This window comes from Calonectris borealis, chromosome 11, assembly GCF_964195595.1.
Source record: "Calonectris borealis chromosome 11, bCalBor7.hap1.2, whole genome shotgun sequence".
Taxonomy (NCBI): Eukaryota; Metazoa; Chordata; class Aves; order Procellariiformes; family Procellariidae; genus Calonectris; species Calonectris borealis.
In genome coordinates, this window is record NC_134322.1 from 895,766 (window position 1) to 916,163 (window position 20,398).

A 20,398-nucleotide genomic window follows, 5' to 3' on the forward strand; every position below is an offset into this window, starting at 1 on the left:
GCAGGTGCTGGTGTTCACACCCAGCTCAGTTTTCAGTAGATCTTGTGACCGTACCGTGGCTCGGCCTGGTGTTACCTTTCTTTCCCAGTAGCGTGATGGCGAGAAACATAATCAAACTTTATTTTAGCTTCTTGTCTTCCAGAATATTAAACCATTTCATGATATTTCTTTGAATCTGTACAAGTGTGGTGCATTTGAAAACAACAGACCAAAAAAACCCTTCTATATCAAAAGCAGTTTTGCTTTGTTAGTGCTCTGGGACCATTTTAACGTGTTTACCATCTTGAGTGAGATGCTAAATGATACGAAGGATTCCTTAATGTGCTTCTGCTCACTCTGGTTTTCCCTGTAACCTGATTACTTCTGTATATGATACAGAGTGATGTTATCTGGCATTTCTAGACAAAATCATTAGATAAATGGTGTTGGGAAATAATGAATTTTGTCTTGCTATAACTATTATGCATAACCAATTTCTTACTAAGTGTAACTTTTCTTGTTGTTTTCTTGTATGTCACAGGCTGCCTCTTACTTTGTATTTAGAACGGTCCCATGTTAAGATTCTTTAGGTCTAGCGAGAGTAAAAATCGAACCAACGTTCACCCCAGCTTTCAATGCCTTGCTAAACCATTACCCTTTAATTGCCGTATTGGCCACCTCACTGTGAATTGGTCTGGAAGGGATGGCAGTAAGCTTACGATACGCACCCGCCTTGCCGTCGTCTGCGCGGTTTGAGCCAGGCTTAGCTTGCGAGATGGCACCAACAAAGGACTTGGCATGCGAGCGCTGCAGTGACTGGAAGGTGACACAGCGCTCTGCATCCCCCTTTCCCAGGAAACATCCTTAAGTCTGCACCCACCTTACTTACAGGTTAAAATTGGTTAGGCAAGATGAGAAAAATCAATGGTTTTCATACTATTTGAAGATGGTAAAATGGCAAGATACCAGCCCAGGTGGACATTCGGTCTCAACCAGTACGCTTGCGTCTTGTGTTTTTCTGTTCTGTTCCTTGAGAAATGGGTACTTGCAGTGTTATGGCTTATTTCATAATCGGCCAAGGAAGGGGGAAAGGGAGCGCCATGAGGGAGAGACACGAGTGTCTGTCTTGGAAGACAATTTCATCTCTGCTTTGGTTGGCGTCTCCTTGGCAGAAGGAGCAGCGGCGCTGCTGATGCACCCACAGCACAACGAAGGTTCGACAACAGGCAAGTGCTCCCAGTTCCCTTTTGCTATTTGAGAAGCGCTGGGAGGCTCAGGCAGCCGCCTGCACGCATGAACCCCAGCCTTGTTTTGCCTCTGTATTTTGGGAAAATATTTGGCTTAAGTATAGCCCATATAGAAACACAGTTTGATCTTAGTGGGTATCCTTTTAAGGAATCTAATTTAGGTCACTAAGCACTTTACCCTTCATTATTTAGTGATCCAATGTCTAAAGAATTTTATTTCTAAGGGGAATTGTTCTGTCAAACAAATTCCACTTTAGTGGAGGGAAAAAAAAAGAAAAAAGTCTGTGTTCTTCTGGGAAACTGCCAATGTTTTCAGAGCAATGTTCCTTGCGTTTGTGTGTTTGTTTGTAGGTGGCTTTGTTACCGCTGCTTTCTGAGCCATCTCCCCTCTCACATACACGTGGCTCCTGCTGCTTCCTCCACCCCCCCAGTCAGTCCCGTGCCACCTTCTCGTTCCCGTTTCTCCTTGCCGTTTCGCCTCGCTGCCCTCCTGCTCCTCGCACAATGCCAGCAGTCTCTTCTGCCCGCGCTCCTGCCTTGCAGCGCCGCCGCAGCTCCTACCTCTTGGGGCCCCCTCAGCGCTGCTGACCTGCAGCACCCCCTCTCCCGCCCCGCGCCACCCTTCCAACGGCTCCTCACCAGCCGGGCGCCGCTGCTCGGGAGGACTTGGGATGTTTGATTCGCATTAGCATCTAACCACTGCTTGAGCTGGAAAATAAATTCCAGTGCCCGAATAGCGCAGCTGAAGATGCAAGACGACGATGAGAGGCGTCTTCATTTTTCAGGAATTCCTGGAGCGCCTTGTCCTCAACTTCATGTGAGATTTGTTCTTTGTACAGTGTCCTGGGAAGCAACAAGCCCCGCTCGTTTAATCCTATTTTTTAATGCTGTAGCAACGCTGAACTGGGGTAACTACTTTGGCTGTAAGCAGGCTACTCCTAAAGCAAATGTCCCCAAAGGCAAACAAAGTAGCCCAAAAAAATGGGGCTTGCTTCATTTTTACATGCTGGTGAAGATTACAAACTCACAAATTATCAGTTCTGTGTTTCATGAGCCAACTTTATTTTTTTTCTAAAAAATGCAGTTTGCCAACTAGCTGAAATCTGTGGTTCCCATCCAATACATATTTCACCTCTTCTGAGGAAGGTGGAGGCCTGAAGAAGTGATAAAACTGTGACTGCCTTCAAGTATGTAGAAGAGCATATGCTGAACAAAATGCAATAAATGCATGTTTTTTTAATAAAGTTCTATCAAACACTAGCTCACTTTTTAAAAACATTGAAATATTAATCACTGACCTGCCGACTCGCATGACTATGCCTAATATATTCAAAAGACAGGTTCTGTTCAGCCCCACTATCAGTGTTTATGAGTAAAAATAAGAATGACTAACCTATCCTGATTTTGTTTTTTAAAATGTAATTTTGAAATCCCTATGCCATTTTTGCTGAGCCAATACCTGTTTCCATGGAAATAGCAGCACACAAAACGTTGACACATTTCAGAGAGAGCGAGCTACTTAAACATCTGCTTCCCTGAAACCACCAGCTAGACTTTAAAATAAAACTGGCTCTCACATTTGGTGGAACTGGTTTACAAGAAGAACCAAACAAAGCATCTTTAAATGTCGGCCCAGCCCCGATCTTTTTAAACTATATATCCAGACAGCTAAAGCAGCATGCAGCTCACTGAATTCGTGTTTTAAGGCTCATGTTATAAATAACTTTTAATCTACATGGCAATGCATTTAAGGAGTAGCCTCTTGAAAAAAGCAGCTAATAGGACCAACAAAGCTTTTCGTATCTTTTCATGCAATTTTCATATACGCTTCTAAGAGTTTCACATCTCCTTACAATTCTGCATTGCTAAGTGCTCACCATTGTCACTGGTAAGAAAACTTGTGAATGTGGTAAGGATGAGCACCTACTTCTCACCAAAGCCTAACTTCTAGCCACGGCGGCATGAAAAAGCCAATATTTAAAACAGAATTCAGACTGGATTATCAGCAATCGCTTTAGCCAGCCAGGCACGCTGCCCTTCTAGAAGCCATGCTAGCTGAATTTTAATACAATTCTTTAAACTGGAAGAAAAAAGGCAAAAAAAAAAAAAAAAAGCATCAGCTGATGAAAGGGGTAGAGCATACTTTATTTCCACTGTACCGAAAAACTAAAATTATTTCAGTTATTCCATTTTTTTCTAGAATGATTTCCGATTAGTTCATTCTTTTCCCTACTCTTACTTTTTTGGTCCATAAAACATAACAGTTCCACCCTAACATAACCCTGCAAATACACACCAAACTGGGTTAAATACGTTTATCGGAAAATGGGCTTCCTACTGACTTGAGATTAAAGGGAAAAAGTAAAAGCACTATTCAAAAGCAACATGAAACATCTATTTGCTTTCTTATGTTTTTCCCCAATTTACATCTGAGCAACCTGTATTAACTTGTGAGACACTGGTGGCCGACAGCTTCGTTCTTTCTTAGAGACACCACATATTTTGAAAAGTGAAAACCATTTAATTCTTATAAGGTTGAAGAAAACAGTGCATCTGGAGTAAAAAGGACCTTTGCTGATAGACCTTGATTTCTCCCTCTGCCTCCAATTCTTCATTACACACAACCCCCACCCCTTAAATTAGCTTTTCCCCTGCGAGAGGACAGCAGGGCTGAAGAACACCACTCGTCCCTTGACCTAAGCCAGAACTAGCAGCACAATTCACTGCTCCCTCCTTTTTGTGCTCATCCAACACAAGTGTCTTCAACCAAGACAGGCACATCAGGGATAAGAATTAAAAGAGCTTTTAAAAAAGTAAAGCTTGGAAATCTTATCTGGCAAAAGGTACAGAAATCGGTGTTTTATGAAAACATTAAACAGCATATGAGACAACATTTTTGACCCCATTTCAGTGTTAAGAACCGCAATTGTTGACACTAGTTATTATAATAGAAAGGTCATATACTTCCTGCTCTGTATTCTATGCATTCTATGAAAGCTATGCATTCTTACCTTTTTCTGGCATGTTGTCTAGATACATAGCTCTGTATGCAAGAGTAAGAGGGATTATTCCCGAGCATGTAGAATTTCATCTGCTAATAATCTTCTCCGAAAACTTAGGAAATTGGACAAGAGAGAACAAATGATCTTGGGCCGTGTCTAACAGGCATTTTTTCAAATGTTAAATATACTCCCATTTAGAGCTGTGAAGAAGTACACAGGAAGGAGACTTGCATCAAGAAACTCACTTTTTGAGCATCTAAAAAAAAACCTTTAAAACATAAGGAACATCCTAACATGATAAATTTCCCTTTTGTATTGATACTTTGGAAGTAACTGCGATGACATCTGAATCACTGTCGGGGCTAGCAGTGACTACACATAGTTTGAATTATCCAAATCGTTTTGCAATACAACATAATATTGCAAAAGTTTTACTAAGGGGTAACCCAAAGACTTTATTCTCTGTTTCATTCCCTACACTTCATTTTTCAATCTACTAATCAAAATCGTACTGAAAGTTGTAATAAAATGGAAACCTAGTTATTTGGAGAACAGAAGACAGACACACACGCAGTAACTGTTAGCCGCACTAAGCTAATTTCTGGTACAAAGGCTTTGATTCATACTACTCAGCTGTAGGCACTTAGCAAGGATAATTTGTGAAGTGTCTAATTGTTCTGGGTTTCTTATTACAGTTCACAGAAAGGAACAGGCTCCTCCAAATGGAGATTCAGCGCGCTCTCCCGTTTTCCGTGGAATACTTGAGTGAGGGGCTCCCGATTTCAACATCTAGGCTAAGTGCCTGAAGTGAGGCGGGATGAATCCGGCGAAGTGAAGGACTGAACCCATTCAGATCTTGCTTTAGTAAGATGATTTTGTTGGGCCCATTTTATGATGATACCCTTAGTAAGGGCATCCAGCAAACCAATTTCCATCGAAGAAACGCATGCATCCTTCAAAAAGAGAGGCACAAGGAGTATTTATGTTCTGAACACGTACACATATTTGGACACTTTCCATGTAATTCAACCCTCCCCTGCTTCCCTCGTGCCATTTCAAAAGCCAAGTACAGTAACTACCGCCGTGACTGCCAGGTCCCGGGAAGCAGCGTAAGCACCTACTGCGTCTCCATGCTGGCTGAAGGTAGTCTGATGTCAAGCGAGAGGTTTTGGGGCGGGTGAAACTATGTTCAGAAACGCCTGCAGTAATTCCGTTATCTGTCTCCAAAACTTACTTGAACTGTGAAAGCTGCGTGGGTTAAACAAAGTAAACAACTGTTACGCACAGGACGTGGTGTAAAGGTAAAACGACAGCTGGCCAAGCAGCAGAGCTGTGGATGTCTTCCTTCTCTAGGGACAAGATGCAAACCCCAGATTTTGGCATCCAGTAGAATAATGGGGTAATTAAAAATATAATACAGACCGTGGCAGCAGGGTTATTGGATGAATTGCTTTGAATGTATTGTGAATTATCTGCATCCATTTAAACACGGCGACCTCTACCAATTTTTTAATTAAAGAATAACAACACTTTACAGCTTCAAAGCACAGTACAGATGTAAACTAATTAACATATAACAACTGTGTGAGGAAGTTAGGAAAATACTGAATTCCTCAAACATCAAGAGCTGATACCATACCAAGACCAAGAAAATTCTTGCAATTGTCCCATTTCCTAAAGATTTCAAATGCAAAATTACAAGAGAACAACACACCTATACACTTTGCATAAATAACCAAACTTTAAAAACCCTAATTATAAAAGGCTATACTTTAAAAGCACTCACAAATCCATGTAAATGAATGCTATGATGCCAAAAATATTTTGCCCGAGGTTAAACTGAGAAAATGCATATTCCCAAGTCATTTTTGATCAGCAAGTGATTTCATACTTTGTTTTTATGCCCAGCCCTGAAGAGAAATCTGACTTGAAGAGACATTAGCATACAAATGGGGTATGAACTTTCAAAGCTTATGCAACTGTTACTCCATTACAGACAGCTCAAATCAATTAGGTTGCTAAAAATCAGAGAATAAATCTTTGTTTCAGTTTAAAATATGAGTACTCCCTTATACCTCAGAGACATACATGAAATTTTAAGGTGGTAAAAATTTAGCTTGTTGAGGAGGGGAAATAAACCCAACCAGAATTCACTTAATGTTCTCTCTGCCACTGATATTTTCCTCCCTCCCCTCCTCCTTGCTTTCATGTTCCTTTCTCTCTCTCCCCCCAAAAAAGACTACAGAGGAAGACTAAATTTTCCTCTTAAGATGTTTTGATTCAGTCTTCAAACCTAGTAAGTGTGAAATTAGAGGGTGTTTATCCTGCTTAGTGGGAAAAACCTCAGCATAGCCATGACTACATAAATTCCAAGTACCTCTGTAACGAACAGGAGGAAAACAATTAACAGTAAACTGAAGTCTTTGCTGCCAGGACTGAAGGATGACTTCAACAAGTATACGAAATGCAGGCACCTACAATGAACAGGCAAAGAAATAACTCAATTTATTCTAGTCAGTCCCCACTGTCCAATTCTGCAGGTTGTCAGTAAACAGGCTTTGCTAAAGCTTTCTCAAAGTTACATGGATCCCACAAAAGCTAAGACTGATGAATCTATTTTAGTTTAAACATTAGGAAAACCAAACAAACTGATGGGTAGTATCTCACCAAAAGGTAAAACATGGCTCTATATGAAACAAATTAAAAATAACCACATTTTTCAGAATATTAATAGCTGCAAAGAGCATTCTGTTTAAAACAGTTTGAAGACTAAAGTGACAAGATGAAAACAGATACTAAATAACTAATAGTGTATGTATTTTATTAAGTGTTATCATTTTACATCTTCACATAGACAAAATCATAAACAGTGAAAAATCCAAAGCCTGCAGAACAAAAGATCCCTTGTAAGCCAGTATTTTGCAATAGAACATTAAATGTTTTCAGTGAATCACAGCATGATTTGCCTGGAAAATACACAAGGTTGACTAGACTTTACCCACATTGTCATGCACTTCTGCTTCAGTTTAAATTAATACATGCAGGAAACGCCCTGCATAAACGATTTTTGAAACCTTAGTTATAAAATGCTACATTAAATCTCCCCCCCCCTGCAATTCAATATATGACCTGTCAGAAGCCAAACCAATACTAAAAGAGGAAGAGGAGCCAGGTCTTTATCTGTCACTTTATGGTACATCTGCTAATTAGGCACTTTTCTGCACACATAACCATTTACTCTCGTGGATTTGCCTGAACAAACACACGCGTGGTGCGTACCGCTGGTATGTGGAGAACTCACCTCCACGCCACAAGTTCACCCTTCCCAAATCTCTTACAGCGACTAAAGAATTTATATACTTGCACATACACCAACAAAGCATGAAAAAAGTGATTTCTTCAACTTCCATATGCCACAAGAAAAGCCCAAATTTTACTTGAACTCATGACATTTTATTACCCTAAAACTGTATTTTTCAGGTAGCAACAATAAAATTGTTAGTACAAGCAGTCCATTATTAAGCTTGCTCAAAACATGGTTGCACACCCTCAAAACAGTGAATCAACAAAACTGATTAAGAGCTGTCAAAATGTTCTTACATGTTCCCAAGGCAAAGAAATACATGTAATAGAGCATATAAAAGGTTTTCTCCTATATAAATATATTTAATACCACTATTTTGTTTGCATATTGGAGAAAAGCTGGATCAAAAAATGCTATTTTCCTTGAAGCAAGGTTTTTGAGGTCTTCGGTTCTTAGCAGAATCCATTTCACTGTTCAACACCAGCCTCTGAAGAAATTCTCTATCTGACAACTTTCTGCTTTATCCGTATTATGGAGAGTTTCAGCATGCCATAAATCTAGCTGTCCACTGCAATCCTTATTCCAGGATATACACGGAACTTTAAGTAACCTGGGACCCAAATATGTTAAGTTAAAGTTTAAGTAACCTGGGACCCTTCTTTGAGGAGAAAAACCGGAATATTTAATATGATCAAAAATCTTGCTGCAATAAACTAGAAAATGTGAGATTGGGCACTTTCTATCACTGTGGAGAAACAGCACAGTGTTCTGCACTAGCTAGAGCTTTCTAGCTGATTGCAGGTCTAGAGGAGACCGTATTTCTCTAGCACAGCACTGGTTTAAATAAAATAGGAAAAAAACCCCCAAACAATTAGGGTCATATATACCTATTTACGAGAATGCAGTGGAATTTTCAAGCCAGCCAGAAACACGGTAGTGATATTTATGCAAGAACTTCATGCCAATATAGAAACCATAATACTCTAATTCCTCAACCCATATCAAACTCTCCCCGTGTACGACAATGGGACTGCTAGTATGGATACTCCACAGTTTAATGTCCTAAAACTGGACTTGACCACTTGTGGATGTGTACTTCTATCCCCACTGGACTGTTTCATGACAATCTTCAATGATGCACTGCGCTAGATCAAACATACATAAAGGTTCATCTAAATTTGCGCTTGCCTTTGTTTCTGTAGAGGGATGCAGTACCATATGAATTCTGATTCCTGTCAGCTGAAGTGTCAGCAGCGAGAACAGCAAGTCTGTAGCTGTTCCTGGACAGACAGATTGGATCACAGACGTCTAGGCATGAAGGAGCAAGCGTAGCCTGATAGCTGTTCTCATTTCAGTCAAGTGCATGGTTCTGTTTACCTATTAAACAAATTTATTCCCTACAGATAAGCAAAAGAAACAACAAATACTGGAAATAGGTAATTTTAAAAATATAAACCCTAACAAGAATTGTTTTATTTATACAACAACTCTCTGTCAGTCTGGTCACAGTTGTTTTCACTGTGGCAAAATAAACTAGATTGAACTGCTGTGCTCGAGTGCCAAGTGCTATCTGCAAGAAGGATGCCCAAATACTAGAGAGAACTTAAAGGAAGACCCCCCCCCCCCCCCAAATTATCTAGGGAATTAAACCTTTCCCCTGAAAAAGCAAAGCCCACAAGGCAAGATTTAGGATTTTAGCTTATGAAACAGAATTCTGAGGGATGACCTGATCCCTAGACGTGGGTCCTGACACATGAAAGAGTAACTCCAGCAGTGCATGACTTTTGAATCTCGCTGAGAAGCGTTAGATGCAATAGCTGGAAGTTAAACTCAAACCTGAAACGAAATACAACCCCTAACTGCAGATATTTGAAACAGCTTACCAGGAGAAACTGGTGGACTTGCTGATACTTACTCTTTACACCAAACAGGGAAGTCACTCTAAAGCACGTCATTTTAAATGAGCATATAAACACAAAGCTAATGGATCAGCAAGACTTAGGAAAAAAAAGAGTTGGGAAGAAATCACAAAATATGAAAAATGGCCTTTTGAATGAACATTCAGAGTGTAACATTTCAAGAATGTGCAACATTCTGGCAACTATACATTTTTTCCCTTCAGTTTCTCTGTAAAGTGAAGAAAACATGCACCTAGATTATCTCAGTCTGACAGAGTGCCTGAAATCCACTGTCAGGGGAAAAACCCGCCACTGCCAACACACGAGCCTTTTCTTTGAACCGAATGCACATTCAAAGCTTCTAATGCTTCATGTGTACGCAGGCAGACACAGCGTTATTTAGCATTTTTACATTTTACGCACAGGCAGAGCTAATGCTCTTTTCATGGTATACATTATAATGTGGGGAACAGGTTGCAGCAGGTGGACCTCTGAACTTTTGCCTTCACAGCAATGTCAATTAGCAATATGATTTTACATATTCCCACCTGACATGTGGCAAAGCTCACCATCCTGCTGGCCCAATACCCTCTCCCTGACACGGCTCAGGACCAGGGAACTCAAGGACAGCACAAGACCACTGTGGAAGACGTACTTTAATATTCTGTAACACAGAAAAGTACAGTTCTCATTCCCATAAAGATTAGCTTGAACCCTGAGTCATATGCTTTAATCTCTCTTCTAAACATTTTTTGGCTTTCGTTATAAAGGCACTAGACGGTTTTGGTATTTATACAAATATCTGCTTGCTTTGAATCTTGCTGAATGATTTCCTCTGGCAACTAGTTTCATTCTAATTACACGGTTTGAAAAAGTATTTCCACCTACCATTTTTCAAAACTCCCACTTTCTAAGTATCAGTGAATGTCCTTTTGGGCTTGTACTATGAGACATCACAAAGTTATCTTGCCATACTCGTTCCTCTTAATGGACTGACAAACAATCTTAATTAAGTTTTAACATGTCCAAGCTAACCTTTTTCACAGCTGATCATACAAAAAATATTCAAGTACTATGGTTAATGAGTGTGTTTAGAAATACTTCAATGCTCTAAAGGAAGAAGATTACCTGTTCTGAATGAGGACTACACTGTTTCCACTGCCTTTTTATGACCTCTTTTCTTAAGAAACTATGGTAAAATTAGCTTTATAGTGTCTTCTGCTAAAGAAAACTGTGATAGAATTCTAAAACGAATCTTGGCTTCACAGCAGCAGATGTGGTTCGGTTTAACAAGCCAATAAATATTTTAAGTGACTAGAGAGCTGGGACTTTTATAATATGATCCACGTTTAAAAGCTAAGAAGGGAGTCAACAGGTACTAGAAAAAGAAAACAAACAATACCGTGTGTGGGTTTCTGCCTACTGCTCAAGGAGAGAACACGGATACAAGCTACTTTTGTAAAAACGTTCCATTTTCAGCAATATCTTGAGAAGTTATCCTAATATTAACCTGCAAACTGAAGACTTCTGTTTAAAAAGCTTGGTGGACAAAAGTGGTCACCAATGGAAAGAAAATTAGATATACAAGTTCAGTAGGCTGCAAATTACAAATCTAACCTCGCTATGTCCTCTTGTACCTTACTGCATGAGATGGTCAAGCTGCTTCTTCAAGTCATTCAAATACTAAAGCATGCAGCACCCTCAACATTTCACGCCGAAAGACGCTGCCTAAATAATAATAAAAAAAAAGTAAGTGGAAATAAAACTTCACACTAGATTCCACAGGCGCCTTAAAACAGCAACTCAAACCGCAAAACTAGCACTGCTCTACGCTTTGGAAGAGAAGGTAAAGCTACATAAGCCGAGCAATCCAGAACACGGCAGGCCAAGCGAGAGGGCAGAGTCAGGGACACCGCCACGGCGCTCCCGCCCGCGGGCGCGGGGCCAGCAGCCTCCTATAAAAGGCCAGACTGACCAGCCGAGGGGAACGTTTCAAGGCTGCCAGGAGGGAAGCCGGGCCTCCCGGGCAGGGGAGGGGGCGGCCGGAGCGGCGACTGGCCCGCGGCGGTGAGCGGGAGCGGCCTGCCCCACGGCCGGCGCCGGAGCACTCCCGGGCCGCGGCCCCACCGGGCCAATGCGCTCCCGCCCGCTCGATGGGTGCCGGCCGCCCGCCCCCACGGCTGCAGCAGTGGCCGCGCTCCGGCCGCGGCGAACCCTCGCCGGCGCTTCCTCCCCAGGGAGCGCAGGGAAACGCTACTCCCGCCCGCAACCGCGCCGCTTCTCCGCCCCCCGCTCCGCGGGGAAACACTCCCTCCCGGCCGCAGCGGCTTCCCCGAGCTGCGCCCGGCCGCAGCGGGCGAGGTCTTCCCCGCCGCGCCCCTCTCCTCCGTGGTGGGGGGCAGAACCGAGCCGGGCGGCGGGCGGCCAGCCCGGGCGACCGCTCTCCCCCGCCCTGCGGCTGGCTGCCGGCCGGTCCCGGCGCTCCCCAGCCGGCAGGGCCCCGGGAGCCAGCGCTCCTGCAGCCACGCACCCCTCGATCAGGGCCGCCCACGGCGGGTTCCCCCCCCACCTCAGGGCGCGGCGGGACCTCGGCCGCGCCCCCGCCTCGCCTCACAGCTCTCCCGCCCGCCTCAGACCCCGCACCGCTCGCGCCCCCTCCCCCCGCACTTCTCCTCACAGCTCGCGCCCCCCCTCACCTCGCCTCGCCTCGCCTCACCTCAGGGCGCGGCGGGCCGGCGGTCGGCTCGGCTCGGCCCGGCGCCAAGAGAGCGAGGCGGCCGCTGCCTCCTCCGCGTGAGGCACCCTCGGCCCCGGCGCCTGAAGCGCAGCCTCCCGCCCTTGGCGGCTGCTCCCGGCCCGCGGAAGAGGCGGCCGGGGCCCTCTCCCGCACCCCCGCTGCGACGCGGCCCGTCGCTCTCCGCCCGCCCGCCGGGGCCGCCGCCTCGGGGCGCCGCTCCCCGCGCCAGGCCCCGGCTTCCCTCCTTCCCGGCCTGCCCCGGCGCCGCCGTCCCCAGGCCCCCCTCCCCCGGCCGGGCTGCGCCTGCGCGGCGGCCCCTCTCCCCATCCGGGTCCCTCAGTGCGGTGTAGCAGGTCGGTAGGCGGGAAATGGCGACTGGCTGCTGAGCGGCTGCGGAGCGCGGAGCCCCGGTGGCGGTGTAAACACAGCGGCGCCCGCCCGGCCCTGCCCGGCCGGCCGCCGGGGACCCGGACACCGGGGGCCCGCCTCCCCGGCACCCCGCACCCACAGGTAACTGACGCGGCGGCTCAGCCAGCGCGGGGTCCCAGCCCGGGATCAGGTGGGAAGGCAAGGGGTGGCCGCTCCGGAGTGACCGGCGGGAGCCTCCCCTCAGGGCCTGCCCCGCGGCGGGCCCCTGCGCCCCGCGTCCCCGCCCGCCCGCCCGCCGGGCTCCGCGCCCCGCTGCGTGCGGAGACACCCCGTCCCTCCCCGCTCAACCTCCTCTCGCCGGCCGCGGAGGCCAGCCAGCCCCGGCCGCGCCGGAGCGGGCGCGCAGCCCTGCCGGGCCAGCCCCCTGCCCCCGGAGGAGCGGGCGGCGCGGCTGTCACCCCCGCGCTGACACCCCCCGCCTCCCCCTCTAGGCCGAGGCCTGCGGTGAGTCTCCTCTGCCCGGGCTCCCGCCCGCCCCGTCCCGTTCCGCGCCTCGGGCGGCGGTGGGCGCCGCGGGGGCTGCGCTGTGCGCGGCGGGGGGCGGCGGCGGGCGGCGGGGGCGCGTCCCGGGCCGGGCCGGCTCAGGGGGCGTAGCTCTGCGGGCTGCATCCCAGCCCCTGCTACACACGGGCGGGCCATGCCCGGCGCTGGCTCCCGCGGAGCGAGCGCGCAGGACGCGCCTGTTGCTGGCTGTTGTTGTCGCCGGGGCGGCAGCGCTGGACGTGCCTGTCACCGGCCCCGGGGGGGGACGACGGGGGGCTGCCGCCCCGCTGCCTCCCCGGCGGATGCAGGGCACCGCCGCAGGCTGCCCGGGCAGAGATCCCGAAAGGCTGCTGCGAAGGATGTCAGCGCGTCTGGGCAGAGGGGGATAACACCAACTTTGTCTGCTGTCACTTGTGAGGGCCGGAGCGGGGGGATGGCGGCCGTAGCGTGCAGGGCCACCGCCATCTAAACCCGTTATTGGCATTCCCTGTCAGTACTGGGAACGCGGCGTGAGATGTTAGCACGTTGCATACCACATTGATTATCTGCTCGCTTCTGTGTTGCTAAAGAGTACTGTACAAGCCTGTTGCTCAATTTTATGGTACTTAGGAGCACATGAGAGGACAGGTCTTAGTATTTCTTTGTGACTGTTTTGGTGAGCTCTAGCCTAGATCTGTCTGGGATATTTCTTCCTTTACAAAGCTGATTATAGCACTTGTCCTGATCCCAAGCCTATTGTTTCTGGTAGTGGTTTTTCATAGTCTTCCAGTTGCTTATGGTACTCTTTTAAAAGTAATTTTGAGATTGTATTTATTGACTTTACCTTTCTTGATAAGTTTCCACTGTTACAATACAGTAGTCTATGAAGAGGATCTCTAAGTATAACTATTACTCTGTTGCCTTGGGCAAGTCACAACCTCTTTTGCCATTTCTCCATCAGTAAAATGGGGATAATAATACCTCGGAGAGTTGTTACAAGAAGTAGTTAATGTTTGTAGAGGGCTTAAAAGACCTAAGTGTTATTAATTAAGCCCCATGACACATTAAGGTAAGAGTTAGCGAACCAGGTTTACACATGGATGAACTGAGGCAGGAAGAGATTATGATTTAGCTAGAGTAACGTATTGGATCTGTGACAATAGCAGAAAACAAGTTGTAACTACTTCATGCTGTAGGCACAAGCGAACAGCTCTATATAACAGATATGCTTCCAAGATTATTTGCCCCTCCCTCACCCCCCCCCTTCCAATTTCAAGCTTTTCTACTTCAGGAGGTTTTGCCTGTGTGACTTCCAGTTGACTGGATAGCTCCAAGGACACTTGTGGCTTGCCCACTTAAAAGTGTTTCAGCAGTTTTCATAACAAGATATATGTTCTAGGATGCAAGCCAAATCCAGACTTAAATTCCATAAAACATTCTCCACTTTTCCCCTGAAAACATTGTGTGGAACTTAGTTAAGACTTGATCCTGTTCCAGTCAGTGGAGTATGCGCTAAAGCTGACATTCCTGTTTCATCTGAGAAAGTTCTTTCATTAAAGAAAAAATTCTCTTGTCAGTCTGTCCCGGAGATTTAATGGTACAGTTAGATCATTTTTCTAAATATGTAAACATTCCACATATGCTGGAGCTGTACATGCATTTTGATAATTTAAAGGTAATTTTCCATCTTGCTTCCGCTGCAAGTGTTGATAACTTCCTTCCACTATGTTGATTCCCCAGCACACTGATGTGACACTATTGCAGACTGAATAGCATTAAGCAGTTAAAAAAAAAAAGTCCTCTGAATTCGAAAGGAAACAGTCTTCATCTTACAAAATTTTTCCATACTGTATTGGCTTTTATTTTCTTTGATCACTTGTAACGCTGCTGAGGTTGACACCAACAAAAATAGTGTTTGCAGAAGACTTAAGAGTCACATTTTCTCTTCTGACAGTTTTCTACGCAAATATTTCATTCCCGTGGAAGAAACTTTTTCATAGGTGTAAGTGGAGTAATAAATTGGAGTACTTGCACATTTTTGTAAGAACCAATGCTGAAAGTCATACTGAACTATTTTGGCAAGAGCTTGCAAGAAAAGCTTGAGCAGGGGGTTGGACAAGATGACCTCCAGAGCTCCCTTCCAACCTCAACCATTCTGTGAGTCTGTAAAAGCAGGATGTATCAAGTAGGACTGGAATTTGGCAGAAATTTAAAATTAATGTGCATTTCTAGACATATGTATATTCTGACAGAAGCTTGAGACTTCTTGCCCTTTTGAAGGAATAACTGGAAGTTCCAGAACATCATCATGATAATTTCAAGATCACAGCTGAAGCCAGTGTAATTGTATAACTCTAAAATTGCCTTTTCCAGTTTATGGGTTTGCAGCTTTTCCCTATTCAAACCCTGTACAAGTTCTTCCCCATCCATATGTTTTCAGCCTGATCTCCCTAGGGGAGCCAATTCCTATGTATCATGGTTTTTGGACTTTGATAAGGTCAGAATAGGACTATTAGAATTATCCCAGATTTAAAGGCTGTCATGTATGTATGTCCCCGCCACTCCCCCTGTGACTGCATCCTTATTCCGTACTTTCTCAGGAGCATTCCTCTCAGACAAGTGCCTTTCTGATTCATTACTGTGAGTAGATCAGATATAATGGTTCTTACTTTTATTAGCCCAGAAAGTAAAGGACTAAGTCTGAATGAAATTCTTTCATTTGCTGGCAGCTTACATTACCACTAAAGCGTTGCCACCAATCTCTTGTAAATTTTAAATGGAAGATTGTTTTTCATCTATTGTATATGAAAAGTTCATTTGATGTTTATACATCCCAGTTAAGTCTTCAACAAATGCAAATATGCACCATAAGTGCATAGTTGATTAATCAAATTCATAACGGATTACAATTTTTAGGGGGGCAGAATATTTAAATTTAATCATACTGCTCTGATCCTGTAAGGGAACAGTAGGCTCTTTACAAGCTTGTTTAAAAAGAGTAGCTATCTCAGGCAGGGATTTTGACAAGATTTTTGTCAGGCCCTATAGAGTACTTTAAACATAGGTTAATTTGCTGAAGTGCAGCATTAGTTGCAGTGCAGTGTATCTTTTCTGATTGCTTGGAGGAGAAACTCACATACACTGAGATACTTGAAAGCAAATATAACATGTTTACATGTTGAGTTGCCTAGATGGCCATTATTTAGTATTTTAGAAAAATAAATATTTTACATTCACAGGTGAAGACATTTTCAATAGCACTTGAAAAATTAAGTGTGAAATCATCCACATCTAAAGCAATCAGTTTCAGAGGTTGGATAGTAGCTTCCCAGTTGGCAGTCTTAACTTTTTTTAAATAGATTACTTCCCAATCAGATCAGTTTCAGTAATTACTTTGATTAAGGTCTCTTAACTATGGAAAACAAGGAGTTCTTTCATCGTACCTCGTGATCCAAGGAAAACACTTGTCAGGACAGTCTGGTGTAAGAAAATAATGAGTTGAGTATCAGCCTGAAGTGTATTTTCACATTTGCTAACACTGTCAGGTGTGTGATCTGACATACATCCTTTGTTGCCTCAGTTTCCCTATCTGATGGGTTAGTATTTATGGTAATACTGAGATCTGTGGACAAGCCAAGGGGAAGGAAATGTGCAGCCGCTGGTGGACGGGATTAACTCAGCAGCCGCATTGATCTCTGCTGCATTGTGACATAAAAAATACACCTCCCCATGGGGAAAGTTTCATGAGAATCCAGCCTCATCAATCAGATTTCTATGCATCTAGCTAAAAATAACCCTAAAGCCAACATTTAGGAAGTTGCCTATCTGTTGCATTAGATCCGATGAGGATCCTCTTTCCACTAAGTGATGTGAATGCCAGAGTTGCATATAAAAGAGATGATGGAAATTGAAGTTATCCCTAATGGTCCTAACTCCTATCTGAATGCTGAATTTTTTTGTTGGTGAAGAATCTAGTTAGAAGGCATAAAACACTTCTAGTTTTGAATTCATAATATTTATTGTAGCAGTGTAACTTTAAGTATAACATTATGATGAAAGTAAGTTTAACTAAACAGAGCCGTTAACTCCACAGCATCTGGAAAATAAGCTATGCATACTTAAAGTAGCACAATGCTAAAAAATACATCCTATTATTCATTGCCAATATGCCAAGTGTAAGTAGGAGAAAAAAGATCTAAGGCTCTAAAACATTTGGATTAGAATTTGCCTATAAATAAATTACTTTATTTTATATATATATAAACACACGCAGTGGCAACACAGCAGGAATGTCATTATCAGCAGGGTAGGGCTAGGAAGGTGATACTGTAGGGCACGTTAGCATCCTTGAAGCCTCATATGAAAGAAAAGGAACCTGGTCCTTATTTAGCCTATGTTTAGGAATAGCTAATTTAAATTAACAAATTAACAGGAACTCAGATCAAATCAGAGCAGTTGTTCTAAGCAATTTAGCTTTAGCTGCTCTGATTCAGTCTAAATCATAACTCAGTTTACTTTAGGCCATTCTAAAACACGATTGCTTTGATTCACCCTATATTTTAGGAGGTGCTAATTAGAGGAAGGTAGGTAATTCAATCTAAGGATTAGGCTATACCACAAGGACTTTACTGGCACAGCAATACCAGCCTAGTTAGCCGTAAAACCCCTGCACAAAGGGGTTCCTTTTGCCAGCACGAGTTGCATTTGTGCTCACTAGGAGGCTTGTTACCCTAGCTGTATTTGACTAGGGAAAAACAGTATTTCCCCCTTCCTTTCACATTTCTAATAGGTAGTATTGTACTGGTAAGGCTTCTGGTTTAGACACAGTCGAATATAGATTTCCTTAGTCTAGACAGAACTTCAAGGGTACTCAGGATCTTCTGCTTATATACAGGGGCTGAAGCTGCTGGAGCAAAGAGTCTAATACAGGTATATTTATTTCTTACCCCCTGTGGTGGGATTTTGCTTCATCCGTTGTAGTTTCCTCTGGGCTCGCTCTTCTGTAGTTTACATCTCATAGCTGGTGTTTTTGAAGCATTCACTATTTCAGGAAGAAGTGGGCTGACTCGAGGTAACAGCTAGGTTCTATAGTCTCCTTTGTCCTCACCTCATTTTCCAACACCCTTTTCATATGAGATAACACTACCTGAGTTTCTTCTCTTTTCTCCCTTTCCCAGGAACTTCTCTCATTTTACTATCCTAGGGGAGCTCATTTAGGTGCAGCAGGCTTCCTTTTATATGAAATCATGCCTTTGGGCTGTCGTGAGATGCCTGGTCACCTGATTCGAATCCACCACCTGGGAGGGAGATAAATCCTATAGGTGAGGGCTCAGTTCATTCTCTTTTGAAAATGTGGCTGACTGTGACACACTCCTTGTACTGCAGTTATATGTCAGTTGTCTGTATCTGTGTGCATGTCTGAAAAATGGTGCAGAAGAATGTCCGCCAGAAGTTAAATAAATAAAAAGGATAAGAGAAAGCTAATTATTAGTAGTTACGTGCGCAACAGTTATGTTGTATCTGTGTTTGCTAAAGAAAAGCATAGTATGAACTGAAGTTTTAAGGTTTGTTTCCAGAGGGGGGGGAAGTATACAAGAAGTAAAGGAGGTAATTTATCAATAGCAGAAATATCTACAGGAATGTTAAAGGTCTTTACTGGCTTTGTGTATACTAGACTTAAATATAGTATATTTTGATTGAATTACCTAGCTCAATTTATTTGACACCTTAAACTCTTGTCAAGACCGTTGTAATTAAATCAATTTAAATACGCTTGGAAAAAGCTTGTTTATTTTGCTTATCAAGACGGAACCGATGAATATTAAAGAAGAAAACAAGAAAGTTAGTGTAATCTTGATACTTTCAATTTATGTTCTTAAAAATTCAAATTTGGAAGAAACTTTTGAAGACTTGAATGTAGCTAAAGTGATATTCTTAAACAACTGTAATTACTGGATTTAGAGTTCCTTAGTTTTGTGTTGCTTAGGGACTAGAAAGCTTACTAGCACTTTTCAGGGAAAGTCTTTGAGAGCTCAGTTGGAAAAATGGGCTGTATAGATACAGTTTCAGGTGAAGAGGTGTTATGCTTAATTACCCTGTTGGACTTATTTGAAGATAATTCTGTTTTGATAGGAGATTGATTTATTATATACCTGGAAAATGTTTGTTAATGTTCAATCTCAAAGATTAATAGTTAATATAAAAATGTCCTGAGCCAATTAACATAATAGGGTTCCAAACCATAAAATAGTTTAAGATTAGAAAAAAACCATTTGTCATCAGTGGTCCATGCTTTCAAAATTAAAAAGTTATTTCAAGAAGATTACTCTTTGCTCTTTTTCCTTTTTATGTATTTTCTCTTCCCATTTAGTTTAGGTGCTGTTAGGTTAGAGAAGTATGTGTAGTTGTTAATGTGCCATTTGCTTTGTTGCTGGGAATTTGAAAGGCTTTGTGCCTGCATTTGCAGGTAGCTGATATTTTGTCAGAATTATTAGAGTAAAGGGCTTTTTATTTTTTTGTTTGATAGTTTAAAAATAAAACTAAACCAAAGTAACTATGCTGATAAACCCACTACTGTTATATCAGCTTACTCAGAGTGATGTCAGTCTTCATCTGTATTGTCAAATAGTGTGGTGCAATAGGAACAGACCAGTAGAATGAGTCTGTTGGTGTTCAGGATTTGTCCACGTTGTTTGCATTTCTGGAGGTTTTAGCTCGGTCTGATCCCGTGTCCTTTAGTGGTTGAAGCGTATCTTCCAGTTTAGTGTCAGTCAGAGGACTGGGATTGGTACACTCTGAGATTGCTTTGATATGTGAACCAAAGTACTATAAATGGGATGATGAGAAGATCTGTTTCAAAAGCTCACACTAGATCCAAACTGAAAAACTGATGCAGATTTATGTTAAGCAATATCTTGCCTTAGGAGAGGGCAGAAGATGCCGTGCCACTTTTAAAGTTTTTGTTTGTGTTAAGCTCCTTGTGAAAGGAGTGAGAAGCACACGGCAGTTGATAGAAGAAGGGACAAATCTGATGTGAAAAGGCTGTAAAAGAGGGTTAAGAGCCTTCAGTCAACCATCAGAGGATAGAAGCAAGTCATGTAAAATCTGTACAGAGTTTTCTGAATGTGTGAACGGATACTTTTTCACCTATTACTTGAGTTCCATAGCCTAGCTTTACTCTTTTCCCTGTGGCTAGATGGACATTCCTCATATGCTTCTGCACAAAGTCTGTTGAATTAACTCGGTTTGCAGTAGATGGTCGTTTAAACTAATCTGGGTGGACTTTGTTTATCCTCTGTGTTCAAAGAGAGTTTAAAAAACGAAGTTCTGTTTTATAACTT

General features: G+C 43.5%; 1 protein-coding gene and 1 long non-coding RNA gene across 12 annotated transcripts in view; one reads left to right on the forward strand and one right to left on the reverse strand.

Annotated features, from left to right (window-relative positions):
- Positions 1-2,277: 2,277 nt before the first annotated feature.
- On the reverse strand, positions 2,278-12,428 carry LOC142086552 (uncharacterized). Of its 9 annotated transcripts, XR_012675146.1 has the most exons (6): positions 12,132-12,428; positions 11,048-11,158; positions 9,979-10,094; positions 6,606-6,702; positions 4,238-5,476; positions 2,278-2,380 (listed from the first exon to the last, which is right to left on the reverse strand). It is a non-coding gene; the product is annotated as an uncharacterized LOC142086552 (long non-coding RNA). The 9 variants fall into 9 exon arrangements; XR_012675142.1 differs by lacking the exon at positions 2,278-2,380 and having other exon boundaries at positions 3,351-5,476; positions 12,147-12,372; XR_012675141.1 differs by lacking the exon at positions 2,278-2,380 and having other exon boundaries at positions 3,351-5,476; positions 12,132-12,372.
- Positions 12,429-12,516: 88 nt separating this feature from the next.
- CTDSPL2 (CTD small phosphatase like 2) overlaps positions 12,517-20,398 on the forward strand; it is a 43,841-nt gene continuing 35,959 nt past the window's right edge. Inside the window, exon 1 of one of the 3 annotated variants that reach the window (XM_075159657.1) lies at positions 12,517-12,677. The gene's annotated coding sequence lies outside the window, so the exon portion shown is untranslated. Of the gene's footprint in view, positions 12,678-12,959; positions 13,041-18,267; positions 18,380-20,398 lie in introns of those variants that run through there. The other 2 variants (XM_075159660.1, XM_075159658.1) reach the window with 2 other exon arrangements.